Below are 12,630 nucleotides of genomic sequence, written 5' to 3'. Positions count from 1 at the left end.
AAACCAGCATTTAGCAGTCACACAGAACTGGTGTAATAAACTGGAAACTTGAGAAGGCTCAAACACATGACCCCACACATTTGCTGAACTATGGAGCCATGCAGGAGATTCAGAAGAGATGCTAAAATCTCTGTATGGGAAAATGAAATTTCCTAAAGTCTTGCAATGTTTTGGAAACAAACAAAGGAAGAGACCTGCTTCAACAGAAAACCAGTCTAACCCTCATGGTATTTGCCAAATTTAGTGGTGTGCTAGGATAATAACTCCTCAAGGACATAAATGAATCTCTTACAGTGTTTCCAGAATCAAGAGACCATGATCTACCAGTCTCTCAAATTAAAGCCCAGAAAACCCTTAACATAAAAACACGGGGAAACCAGACGCCACTCTTAGTAAAATTGCAAGACAGATGTGACTACCTAAATCCCTGACTGAGATGACTGAGAGGAGCGACGTCAGCATCACGGCAGAGTGACTTGTTCCCTTTGTCTCTCCCCTCTAAGTTACCACTAAACAGACATTCATTAACCAACAGAAGTTTCGCTACACAACAACAGGATGCCTGAGAGATCCACACAGCTACATATCTGAAGGTGGATGGACTGGATCCCTGAGAAGTAGTAGAACTAGGTGAGCGGACCCCTCCCCCTCCCTCTCCCTGGTGGCAGCGATCTAGGTCACAGATCCTCACATAGCCCCCAGTGTGACTGAGCGGAGGAGGGGGCGGCCAGACCACATGCAAACACTCTATGGTGGCCCGGCCTGCAGGAGCACCCACCTCAGAGGTGGCCCCACCTGGGCAAACACTCCCCACTGAGCTGCGGCAGCTCAGCGAAGGCACCCCACCAACGCAAGCACAACCGTCCTGCCAAGTGGCTGGGCTCATGCAAAAGCACCCCTCCTGCCTAGCCCAGCAGCTCAGCCAGACACACCTGCAGAATGCAACAGCCCTGCCCATGCAAGCACAGCCTGCCTGCTGAGCACAGCAGGCCCAACCATGACCCACCTGCGAGCACAAAGGCCCCACCCAAATGAGTGCAACCCACCAAGCGGGCTGCAGCCAGCCTACCAGAATACAGAGTGGCCCAACTGGCACAACTACTAGCAGATGGAGAGGGACCAGAAAACACAGCTCATGTCCCCCACCCCCAGCAGGGGCAGGCGGAATCTGCAACCTGATACTATCACAAAGGTGCCAGCAGAGGATCAATTCATCAAACACCATGAAGAATTACAGTGACACTACAGAACAGAAGGAAAATAACAAGTCTCCATCAACCAATCTTGAAGTCACAGAAGATTACAATCTAAATGACAAAGAAATCAAAATAGTTGTCATAAACAAACTCAATGAGTTAGAAAAAAACACATACAGACAGTTAATGAACTCAGGAATAAAATCAATAAACAAAAGGAATATTTCACCAAAAAAACTGAAGCCCTTAAAAACACACTACAGAAATTCTGGATATGAAGAAGACAATTAATGAGATAAAAAATAACGTAGAGGGGCCAGACCCATGGCATAGTGGTTAGGTTCAGCACACTCCACTTCGGCAGCCCAGTTCGCAACTTCAGATCCTGGGCACAAACCTACACTGCTCATTGGCCACGCTGTGGTGGCAACCCACATATAAAGTAGAGAAAGACTAGCACAGATACTAGCTCATGGCTAATCTTACTCAAGCAATTTAAAAAAAGAACGAGGAAGACTGGCAACAGATGTTAGTTCAGGGCTGATCTTCCTCAGCAAAAGAAAAATGGAGAAGCCATAAAAAATAGAGCAGACCTTATGGAGGAGAAAATTAGCGAACCGGAAAATAGAAATATAGAAACACTTCAGGTGGAGGAGAAGAGAGAACTAAGATTTTTAAAAAATGTAGAAATTCTTCAAGAAACATCTTGCTCAATTAGAAAAAGTAACATAAGGATTATAGGTACTCCAGCAGGAGAAGAGAGGGAGAACGGAGCAAACAGCTTGTTTGAAGAAATAATAGCTGAAAACTTCCCAAACCTGGGGAAGGAACTGGACTTAAAAGTACATGAAGCCAACAAAACTCCTAATTACATCAATACAAAAACACCTTCTCCAAGGCACATAATACTAAAACTGTCAAAAGTCAATGACAAAGAAAAAACATTAAGGGCAGCAAGGCAAAAAAAAATAACCTAGAAAGGAACTCCTATCAGGCTTTCAGGAGATTTCTAGGCAGAAAGCTTACAGGCTGGAGAGAATGGACTGATATATTCAAAATATTGAAAGACAAAAACCTTCAGCCAAGAATACTCTACCTAGTGAAATTATCCTTCAGATATGACAGAGAAACAAAAGCTTTCCCAGATAAACAAAAGTTGAGGGAGTTCATCACCACTAGACCTGCCTTACAAGAAATGATGATGGGAGTCTTCCTACCTGAAACAAAAAGGCAAAGGTTGACAAAGATCTGAGCAAAGAAATAAATAGACAACCAAGTGAGAAAATTGAAGTTCTCTATCACAATAGGTTAGCAAACAATTATAACATAAAAGATAAAAGGAAAGGAAGCATCAAAAATAACTATAAACACTTCAATTTAGTCACAAACACAACATAAAAAAGAATAATTTATGACAAAAATAACTCGAAAGAGATAGAATCTGCTTAGGCTATTGGAGATATGAGGTTATCAGAAAATGGAGTATCTCACCTATGAGATCTTTTAAATAAACCTCTGGTAACCACTAAACAAAAAAATCAGAGCAGAGTCACAAATCATAAATAAAGAGCAAACTGAGAAAGCCATCACACAAAACCACCAAATTGAAATGGCAGTCAGAAATACAAGGGAAAAGAAACAATAGAAATATAGAACAAGTGGAAAATAAGAAAAAATGGCAGTATTATATCCTTATATAGCAATAATCACTCTAAATGTAAATGGATTGAACTCTCCAGTCAAAAGACAGACTGTTGGATCGATTAAAAAAGAAGGCCCAACAATATACTTCCTCCAGGAAACGCATCTCAGCTCAAAAGACAAACATGGGCTCAGAGTGAAGGGAGGGAAGATGATACTCCAAACAAATAGCAAGCAAAAGAAAGCAGGTGTTGCCATACTTATATCAGACAAAGTAGACTCTAAGATAAAAAAAACAACGAGAGACAAAGAAAAGTAGTATATAATGATAAAAATGACATTCCACCAAGAGGACATAACACTTATGTCTATATATGCACCAAACACAGGAGCACCAAAGCATATAAACCAACTATTAAAAGACCTAAAGGGAGATATTGGCAGCAACATAATAACAGTAAGGAACCTCAACTACACACTTACATCAATGGATAGATCCTCCAGACAGAAAGTCAACAAGGAAACAGTGGCCTTAAATGAAACACTAGACCAGATGGACTGAACAGATATATATAGAACATTCCATTCAAAAACAGCAGAATACACATTCTTCTCAAGTGCACATGGAACATTCTCAAAGACAGACCATATGTTGGGAAACAAGGCAAGTCTCAATAAATTTCAGAGGACCAAAATCATATCAAGCATCTTTTCTGAACACAATGCTATGAAACTAGAAATTGACTAGAAGAAAAAAGCTGGGAAAGTCAAAAACATGTGGAGACTAAACAACATACTACTAAACAATTATTGGATCAATGAAGAAATCAAAGAAGAAATCAAAAAATACCTAGAGACAAATGAAAATGAAAACACAACATACCAACTCTTATGGGATGCAGCAAAAGCAGTACTAACAGAGAGATGTAGAGTAATATAGGCCTACCTCAATAAACAAGAAAAATTTCAAATAAGTAATCTGAAAACTATATCTAACAAAACTAAAAAAAAAACAAAACCCAAAGTCATCAGGAGAATAATAATAAAAATTAGAGCTGAAATAAATGAAATGAAAACAAAAAACAACAGAAAGGATCAATGAAACTAAGAGCTAGTTCTTGAAGAACATAAACAAAATTCACAAACCCTTAGCCAGACTCACTATGAAAAAAAGAAAGAAAGCGCAAATAGGTAAAATTAAAAATAAAAGAAGAGGGGCTGGTCCGGTGGCGCAAGTGGTTAAGTGCATGCACTCCACTGCGGCAGCCCAGGGTTCACCGGTTCGGATCCCAGGCGCACACCGACGCACCACTTGTCAGGCCGTGCTGTGGCAGGCGTCTCATATAAAGTGGAGGAAGATGGGCATGGATGTTAGCCCAGGGCCAGTCTTCCTCAGCAAAAAGAGGAGGATTGGCAGATGTTGGCTCAGGGGTGATCTTCCTCACAAAAAAAAAAAAAATGAAAGAGGAGAAATCACAATGGATACCACAGAAATACGAAGGATTATAGCAGAATACCATGAAAAACTCTAAGCCAACAAATTGGATAACCTAGAAGAAACGGATAAATGCTTAGAATCATACAACCTTCTAAAACTGAAGAAAGAAAAAATGGAGAATCTGAATAGACCAATCACAAGTAAAGAGAATGAAATAGTAATCAAAAACCTCCCAAAAAATAAAAGTCAAGGACCAGATGGCTTCTCTGAAGAATTCCACCAAACATACAAAGAAGACTTAATACCTATCCTTCTCAAACTATTCCAAAAAACTGAAGACGGGATGCTTCCTAACTCATTATACGAGGCCAACATCACCCTGATACCAAAACCAGATAAGGACAACACAAAAAAGAAAAATTACAGGCCAATATCACTGATGAGCATAGATGCAAAAATCCTCAACACAATATTAGCAAATCGAATACAGCAATACATTAAAAGGATCATACACCACGATCAAGTGGGATTTATAGCAGGGATGCAGGGATGGTTCAACATCTGCAAATCAATCAATGTGCACACATTAACAAAATAAAGAATAAAAATCACATGATCATTTCGATAGAGAGAAAACATTTGACAAGATCCATCATCCATTTATGATAAAAACTCTCAATAAGATGGGCACAGAAGGAAAATATCTCAGCATTATAAAGGCCATAAATGACAAACCCATAGCCAACATCGTATTCAATGTTGAAAAACTGAAAGTCATCCCTCTGGGAACAGGAACAAGACAAGGGTGTGCACTTTAGCCACTCCTATTCAACACAGTACTGGAGGTTTTGGCGAGAGCAACTAGGCAAGAAAAAATAATAAAAGGTATCCAAATTGGAAAGGAAGAAGTAAAACCTTCCCTATTTGTGGGCAACATGATTCTATGTACAGAAAACCCTAAAGAATCCACCAGAAAACTATTAGAAATAATCAACAACTACAGCAAGGTTGCAGGGTACAAAATCAACATACAAAAATCAGTTACATTTCTATATGCTAATAACTAACTAGCAGAAAGAGAAGTCAAGAATACAATATCATTTACAATCACAACGTGAACAAAATATCTAGAATAAACTCAACCAAGGAGGTGAAAGACCTATACACTGAAAACTATATGACATTATTGAAAGAAATTGAAAAAGACATAAAGAAATGGAAAAATATTCGTGCTCATGGATTGGAAGAATAAACACAGTTAGCTGAAAGAAGTAAGTGGAGGAGGAGGTGGCTCCAGGAGAGCTCCGCCAGCACCCCACCCCAGCCCCGCCCTCATCACCAGGCCTGAGGGCAGCTCATGCGAGCCAGGGAGAGGGAGAGAGCAGGTGAGCCCACGCGGGGGAGGAGGTGGACGGACCAGAGGGAGCGAGCACCCGCACCTGGCATGAGGGGCAGCTGCTGCCAGCCCCATTCACCTTCCTTTGTCTCCTCCTCCCCAATCCCTACCTCTCCCAACAGTCGAGCAACACCATGTCTGCACCAGCAGCCAAAGTGAGTAAAAAGGAGCTCAACTCCAACCACAACAGGGCTAACGAGACCTCACAAAAAGAACAGCAAAAAGCAACTGAACATACTGATGAATTACAAAATTAACAAACAAGCCAGTGAGAAGATTTGGAAGCAGAACATAAATATAACAAATTCCACCAACCCTTTTCTCAGAAGAGGTCATAACTGATGACCAAAATCCCAAATTTGGGGGTAACAACATTTGTCAACCATCCACAAGTGTCTGCACTGCTTGGAGAGGAGTATGAAGAGGTGCTGCATTGTTTGACAAGAATTGAGGTGACAGAATTTGAAGACACTGAATCAGGTTGCAGAATAGATCTTTATTTTGATGAAAACCATTACTTCGAAAATAGAATTCTCTCCAAAGAATTTCATCTGAATGAGAGTGGTGATCCATCTTCAAAGTACACAGAAATCAAATGGAAACCTGGAAAGGATTGGACCAAATGTTCAAATCAAACAAATAATAAAGCCTGACATGGAGGAGGACAATATATTGATGAAAAAGGGGATGAAGATGAAGGTGAAGAACAAGAAGATGATGATGAAAGGAGAGGAGGATGAAGGAGAAGAGGACTAATGGAGCACTGGTGGATTCCAACTTCCTTTTTTCGTTTTCTCCAGTCACTGGGAGCAAGCTGCAGTCTTTTATTCCTCCCTCTTGCACTCAGTCGCCCTGTTTTTGAGGTCTCTGTTCTATTCTTTATACCATGGTTCTCAACTTATTTTGGGAGGAAATACCTTAAGCAGAATACACTGTGAAAAGAATCTCTACTCCTTTCTGTTCCAAATTCATTTTTATCCATTCCTGTCTCGACAAAAGAATTTTGTCGAATTTATGGAATTCGACACCACCATACTTCTCTGTGGGGAAAAAAGAAAAACCTGCTCCCTTAGCTCTGCTGGAAGCTGGAGGACGCTAGTAGTGTAGTAGCAGTGTACTGAATTCTAGCTTTTTTCCTCCTTTCTCTGCATATTGGGCTCAGAGATTACACTGTGTCTCTATGTGAATATGGACAGTTAGCATTCACCAAAATGTACCTGTCTACTTTCTCTTGTTTAACAAAAGAAAAAACACTTTAAAAAACGGGGTTATAGAAGCTCAGCAAAGGGTGGGTTTGAGATGTTTGGGTGGGTTAAGTGGGCATTTTGACAACATGGCTTCTCCTTTGGCATGTTTAATTGTGATGTTTAATGGACATCCTTGCAGTTTAAGATGACACTTTTAAAATAAGATTCTCTCCTAATGATGACTTGAGCCCTGCCACTGGATGGGAGAATCAGCAGAACCTGTAGGATCTTATTTGGAATTGACATACTCTGTTGTAATTTTGTTCCTACTTATTTTTTAATTTTTTTTTTGTTTCACTGGAAAGGAAAGATGATGCTGAGTTTTACTTATTTATTTATTTATTTTTTTAAAGTATGGCCCATACAAGGGTGAAAAAGCAGTTACTAGTAACTGCCCCTGAGGAATCTCAGATTTGAGCTTACTAGGCAAAGAATTTAAATCAGCTACCCTAAACATATTTTTTTTTAATTTTTTGTTTATATATTTTTTTTAATTTTTTGTTTATTACAGTAACATTGGTTTATAACATTGTATAAATTTCAGGTGTACATCATTATACTTCTATTTCTGCATAGATTACATAATGTTCACCACCCAAATACTAATAAAAATATGGAACGCTTCACGAATTTGCATGTCATCCTTGCGCAGGGGCCATGCTAATCTTCTCTGTATCGTTCCAATTTTAGTATATGTGCTGCCGAAGCGAGCACTGATGCTGAGTTTTAAATGTTAAAAGTGTACAAGTTGCTTTGTCACAATAAAACTAAAAGTGTACACAAAGGGGAAAAAGAATCAACAGGATTAAAATGTCCATATTACCTAAAGTAATCTACAGATTCAACGCAATGCCAAACAGAAGGCCAATGACATTCTTCACAAAGATACAGCAAACAATCCTAAATTTATATGGAACAACAAAAGACCCCAAATAGCCAAAGCATTGCTAAGAAAAAAGAACAAAACCGGAGGCATCACAATCTCTGACGTCAAAATATACTACAAGGCCATAGTAATCAAAACAGCATGGAACTAAAAGAAAAACAGACATACAAACCAATGGAACAGAATCGAAAGCCCAGAAATAAAACCACACATCTATGGACAGTTAATTTATGACAAAGGAGCCAAGAACATACAATGGAGAAAAGAAAGTCTCTTCAATAAATGGTGCTGGGAAAACTGGACAGCCACATGCAAAAGAATGGAAGTAGAACATTATCTTATACCATACACAGAAATTAACTCAAAATGGATTAAAAACTTGAATGTAAGACCTGAAACCATAAAACTCCTAGAAGAAAACATAGGAAATACACTCTTTGACATCAGTCTTAGCAGTATCTTTTTGAATATCATGTCTCCTCAAGCAAGGGAAACAAAAGAAAAAAATAAACAAATGGGACTACATCAAACTAAAAAGCTTCTGCATAGCAAAAAGAAAAAACAAAAAAACAATCAACAAAACAAAAAGACCACCTACCGATTGGGAGAAAATATTTGTAAATCATACATCCAATAAGGAATTAATATCCAAAATATTATAAAGAACTCATACAACTCAACAACAAAAAAAATCAACAACTCAATCAAAAAATGGGCAGAGAATATGAACACACATTTTTCCAAGGAAGATATACAGATGGCCAACAGGCACATGAAAAGATGTTCAACGTCACTAATTATTAGGGAAATGCAAATCAAAACTACAATGAGATATCACCTCACACCTGTCAGAATGGCTATAATTGTCAAGACAAGAAATAACAAGTGTTGGAGAGGATGTTGAGAAAAGAGAACCCTCATACACGGCTGGTGGGAATGCAAACTGGTGCAGCCACTATGGAAAACAGTACTGAAATTTCTCAAAAAATTAAAAATAGAACTACCATATGATCCAGCTATTCCACTTCTGGGTATTTATCCAAAGAACACGAAAACGCTAATTCAAAAAGATACATACACGCCCTTACGTTCACTGCAGCATTATTCACATTAGCCAAAACCTGGAAATAGGGACCAGCCCGGTGGGCATAGTGGTTAAGTTTGCACACTCTGCTTCGGAGGCCTGGGGTTCGTGGGTTCGGATCCCAAGTGCAGATCTATATACCACTCATCAAGCCATGCTGTGGAGGCGTCCCACACACAAAATAGAGGAAGATTGACACAGGCATTAGCTCAGTGACAATCTTTCTCAAGCAAAAAGAGGAAGACTGGCAACAGATGTCAGCTCAGGGTCATCTTCCTCACCAAAAAAAAAAAGAAAGAAAAACACCTGGAAACAACCTAAGGGCCCATCAATGGGTGAATGGATAAAGAACATGTGATATGTGTGTGTGTGTATATATATATATATGTGTGTATATACACACACACACACACAATGGAATACTACTCAGCTATAAAAAAATGAAATCTTGCCATTTGCAACAACTTGGATGGACCTTGAGGGTATTATGCTAAGTGAAATAAGTCAGACAGAGAAAGCCAAATATTGTACGATTTCACTCATGTGTGGAAGATAAAAAAACAACAACAAACACACAGACACAGAGAATAGCTTGGTGGTTACCAGAGAGGAAGCGGGGCAGTCGGTGGAGGGCAAAAGCAGCAAAAGGGCACATTTGCATGGTGACAGATGGCAACTGGACTTTTGGTGGTAAACACAATGTAGTCTGCACAGAAGTCAAATATAATGATGTAGACCTGAAATTCACATAATATTACAAACCAATGTTACCTCAATAAAAATTTAATTAAAAATAATAATCAAATGAGCTTTCTAACAATGAAAAATTCAATATCTGAAATTAAGAACTCAACAGATGTTTAACAACAGACTGGACAGAGCAGAACATAGAATTAGTGAACTTGAAGACAAATCAGTAAAAACTACCTAAACTGAAACAGAAAGAGCAAAAAGAATGGGGAAAATACAGTAAGAGTATACAAGACATGTGGGACTTATTTAAAAGGCCTAAAAAACAAGTCCTTTATAAAAGAGGAAAAAATGGGAAACAAACAATATTCACAAAGATAATGCTTGACATTTTTCCAAAACTGATTAAAAACATCAACCCACAAATTTGAAAGGGAATTAGAGAAAATTATACCTACAAAAACAGCAAAAGGAATCCAATATATACATAATTGAAATTCCTAAACAAACTGAAAACAAGCGAAGATATACTTAAGGAAGTTTTTCCGGGGTGGGGGAGAAGTGGATGGGAAGTGAGAAAGACTTTAAGATATCTATTGAAAGGACATACTTTGTGCCAAGAAACAATCATGCAGAATGCTCAGCACAGCCTAGAAATTTTATTGGACTTAAAACTAAAAAGAAAAAATTGGGGTTAAAATCATGCTAGCCTCAGATTTCTCAAGAGCAAGAATCAACACTGAAAAACAGTAGAGAAACATTTTAAAGATACTGAAGGAAAGAAAGTCTAAACAAAGGATATTCTATCCCACCAAAGCGTCCTTGAAGTATGAAAGCTACAAACATTCTTTTTTTTTTTTAATTTTTTGTTTATTGCAGTAACATTGGTTTATAACATTGTAAAAGTTTCAGGTGTACATCATTGTACTTCTATTTCTGCATAGATTACATCATGTTCACCACCAAAATACTAATTACAACCCATCACCACACACATGTACCGAATTATCCCTTTCACCCTCCTCCCTCCCCCCTTCCCCTCTGGTAACCACCAATCCAATCTCTGTCTCTATGTGTTTGTTTATTGTTGTTATTATCTACTACTTAATGAAGAAAATCATACGGCATTTGACCTTCTCCCTCTGACTTATTTCATTTTGCATTATACCCTCAATGTCCATCCATGTTGTCACAAATGTCTGGATTTCATCGTTTCTTATGGCTGAGTAGTATTCCATTGTGTATATATACCATTCTAAACAACCAAAAACTCTGGGAGTATCTTATCCATAATCCTTTCTTGAAGAAACTATTAGAAGATAAAGTTTTGAGGAAACTTCACAAAAAGAACTTACAATAAGCACTGAATAAATTTAACAGCAGAAATAAAGATTAAATCTGAACTTTACCCTAAGAGAAGCAATGAAAAGGTTTTAAGCAAGTGAGTACCAGGATCTGGTTCATTTTTAGTAAAACAACTTAGGAAACTACGGTGTAGAACAGGAAGTAGAGGAGAATATCAAAATTGAATGCAGGTAGACCAACCAAAAAAAAACTGATCCAACAATCCAAAAAGGGCAAGGGTGGCTTACTACCCTTACCTCAAGAGACATTTAAAATCATTAATACTTGGTGTATAACTGAATATAGACTGGCAAAATCCTAGCTTCATATGACTGACATCATTTATTGAGACAAAAAAAAATGCTAAAACACAAATAGGTTGAAGGAGACCGGAGAATCATGAGTTCCATCTAGACAAATAGTTGAGGTAACTGGGAGACATACAAATGAAGATACCTAATAGAGAGTGGGCTATCTGATTCTGGAACTCAAAATATATAGCTGAAATAAACAATATTATTTATCAGACTAGAGATCGTAACACTTTCTTTTTGCCACCCACAATATCTAGGACATACCGGAATTACTGTACTTGAAACACTAAATGTAACCATGAATTCTTGAAGAAGAACTCAGCCTTCATGCCTAATACAAAATAAATTCTCAACAAGTTTTTCATGAAGTGAAAGTGAATTTCTTTCTGCATAAACTCAAAATAGGCTCCATAACCAGTCTCTTGTTCCCATTACCCATACTACAAATTAACTTCACTAAAACAACATGTTTATCCTCTTAAATTTCAGTACAGTCATGCACCGCATAACAATTTTTCGGTCAACAGACCACACACACGACAATGGTCCCATAAGATTAGTCCCATAAAGCCCAGGTGTGTGGTAGACTATACCACCTAGGTTTGTGTAAGAACACTCTAAGATGTTCACACGACAAGCAAATTGCCTAAGGACGCATTACCCAGAACATGTATCCCCATCGTTAAGCAACGCATGACGGTAGTTTCCCAAAGATTACAAAAGCAAACCATAAATCTTAACCCTTTACTTCAAGATCCTCAACTTTGGGTATACGTACCTCTGGAGGCAGATGAAGTCACAGAAAAAGATACAGAGCCACAGACAGTTTTAAGAGAATCCATTTCCAGATCCTTAGCCTTCCTATATATAGACTTTGCTAATACAGATCTGCTTGAGAACACAAAGTTGAGGCATCATGCTGATTCTCCTTTCTCACTTCCCTTTGCACAATCTCATTTCATCCATCCTGAAACTAACCAAAGCGCATTGCTCTGAAGTGTGAAAACCTCCATCCAAGGCACCAAAGGAACCATTCTAAGCACTGGGAAAGAATCAGGGACATACAAGTTTTAGACATATTTCTTATTAAGGGCAAAATATGGCATGTTTTAGGCCTAAGAGACAACTGCAAAGCACGTCACTCAATAACAAAATAGATATTCTTGTCAAGAGCACATAGAACATTTTCTAGGACAGAGCATATGCTAGCCATAAAACAAGCCTCCATAAATTTAAAAGGATTGAAATTATACAAACTATGTCCTCCAACCACAATGGAACTAAATTACAAATCAGTAACAGCAGGAAATTTGGGAAGTTCACAAATATGTGCAAATTAAACAACACACTCCCAAATAACCAATAGGTCAAAGAAGAAATCACAAGGTAAAACA

At 38.2% G+C, this 12,630-nt stretch overlaps 1 protein-coding gene, 1 non-coding gene and 1 pseudogene across 2 annotated transcripts in view; 1 reads left to right on the top strand and 2 right to left on the bottom strand.

The window, feature by feature from the left end:
* The window catches only part of DOCK3 (dedicator of cytokinesis 3), a 460,033-nt gene that overhangs the window by 407,346 nt on the left and 40,057 nt on the right, over positions 1 to 12,630 (bottom strand). The gene's annotated exons all lie outside the window — the stretch shown is intronic.
* On the top strand, positions 5,806 to 6,324 carry LOC131416879 (protein SET-like; annotated as a pseudogene).
* LOC131421514 (U6 spliceosomal RNA) lies at positions 7,526 to 7,632 on the bottom strand. Its single transcript, XR_009223889.1, has one exon. It is a non-coding gene; the product is annotated as a U6 spliceosomal RNA (small nuclear RNA).

Source organism: Diceros bicornis, chromosome 2 (assembly GCF_020826845.1).
Source record: "Diceros bicornis minor isolate mBicDic1 chromosome 2, mDicBic1.mat.cur, whole genome shotgun sequence".
NCBI lineage: Eukaryota > Metazoa > Chordata > Mammalia > Perissodactyla > Rhinocerotidae > Diceros > Diceros bicornis.
Note: the sequence above shows the minus strand (reverse complement) of the source record. Positions and strands in the feature narration are given on the sequence as shown.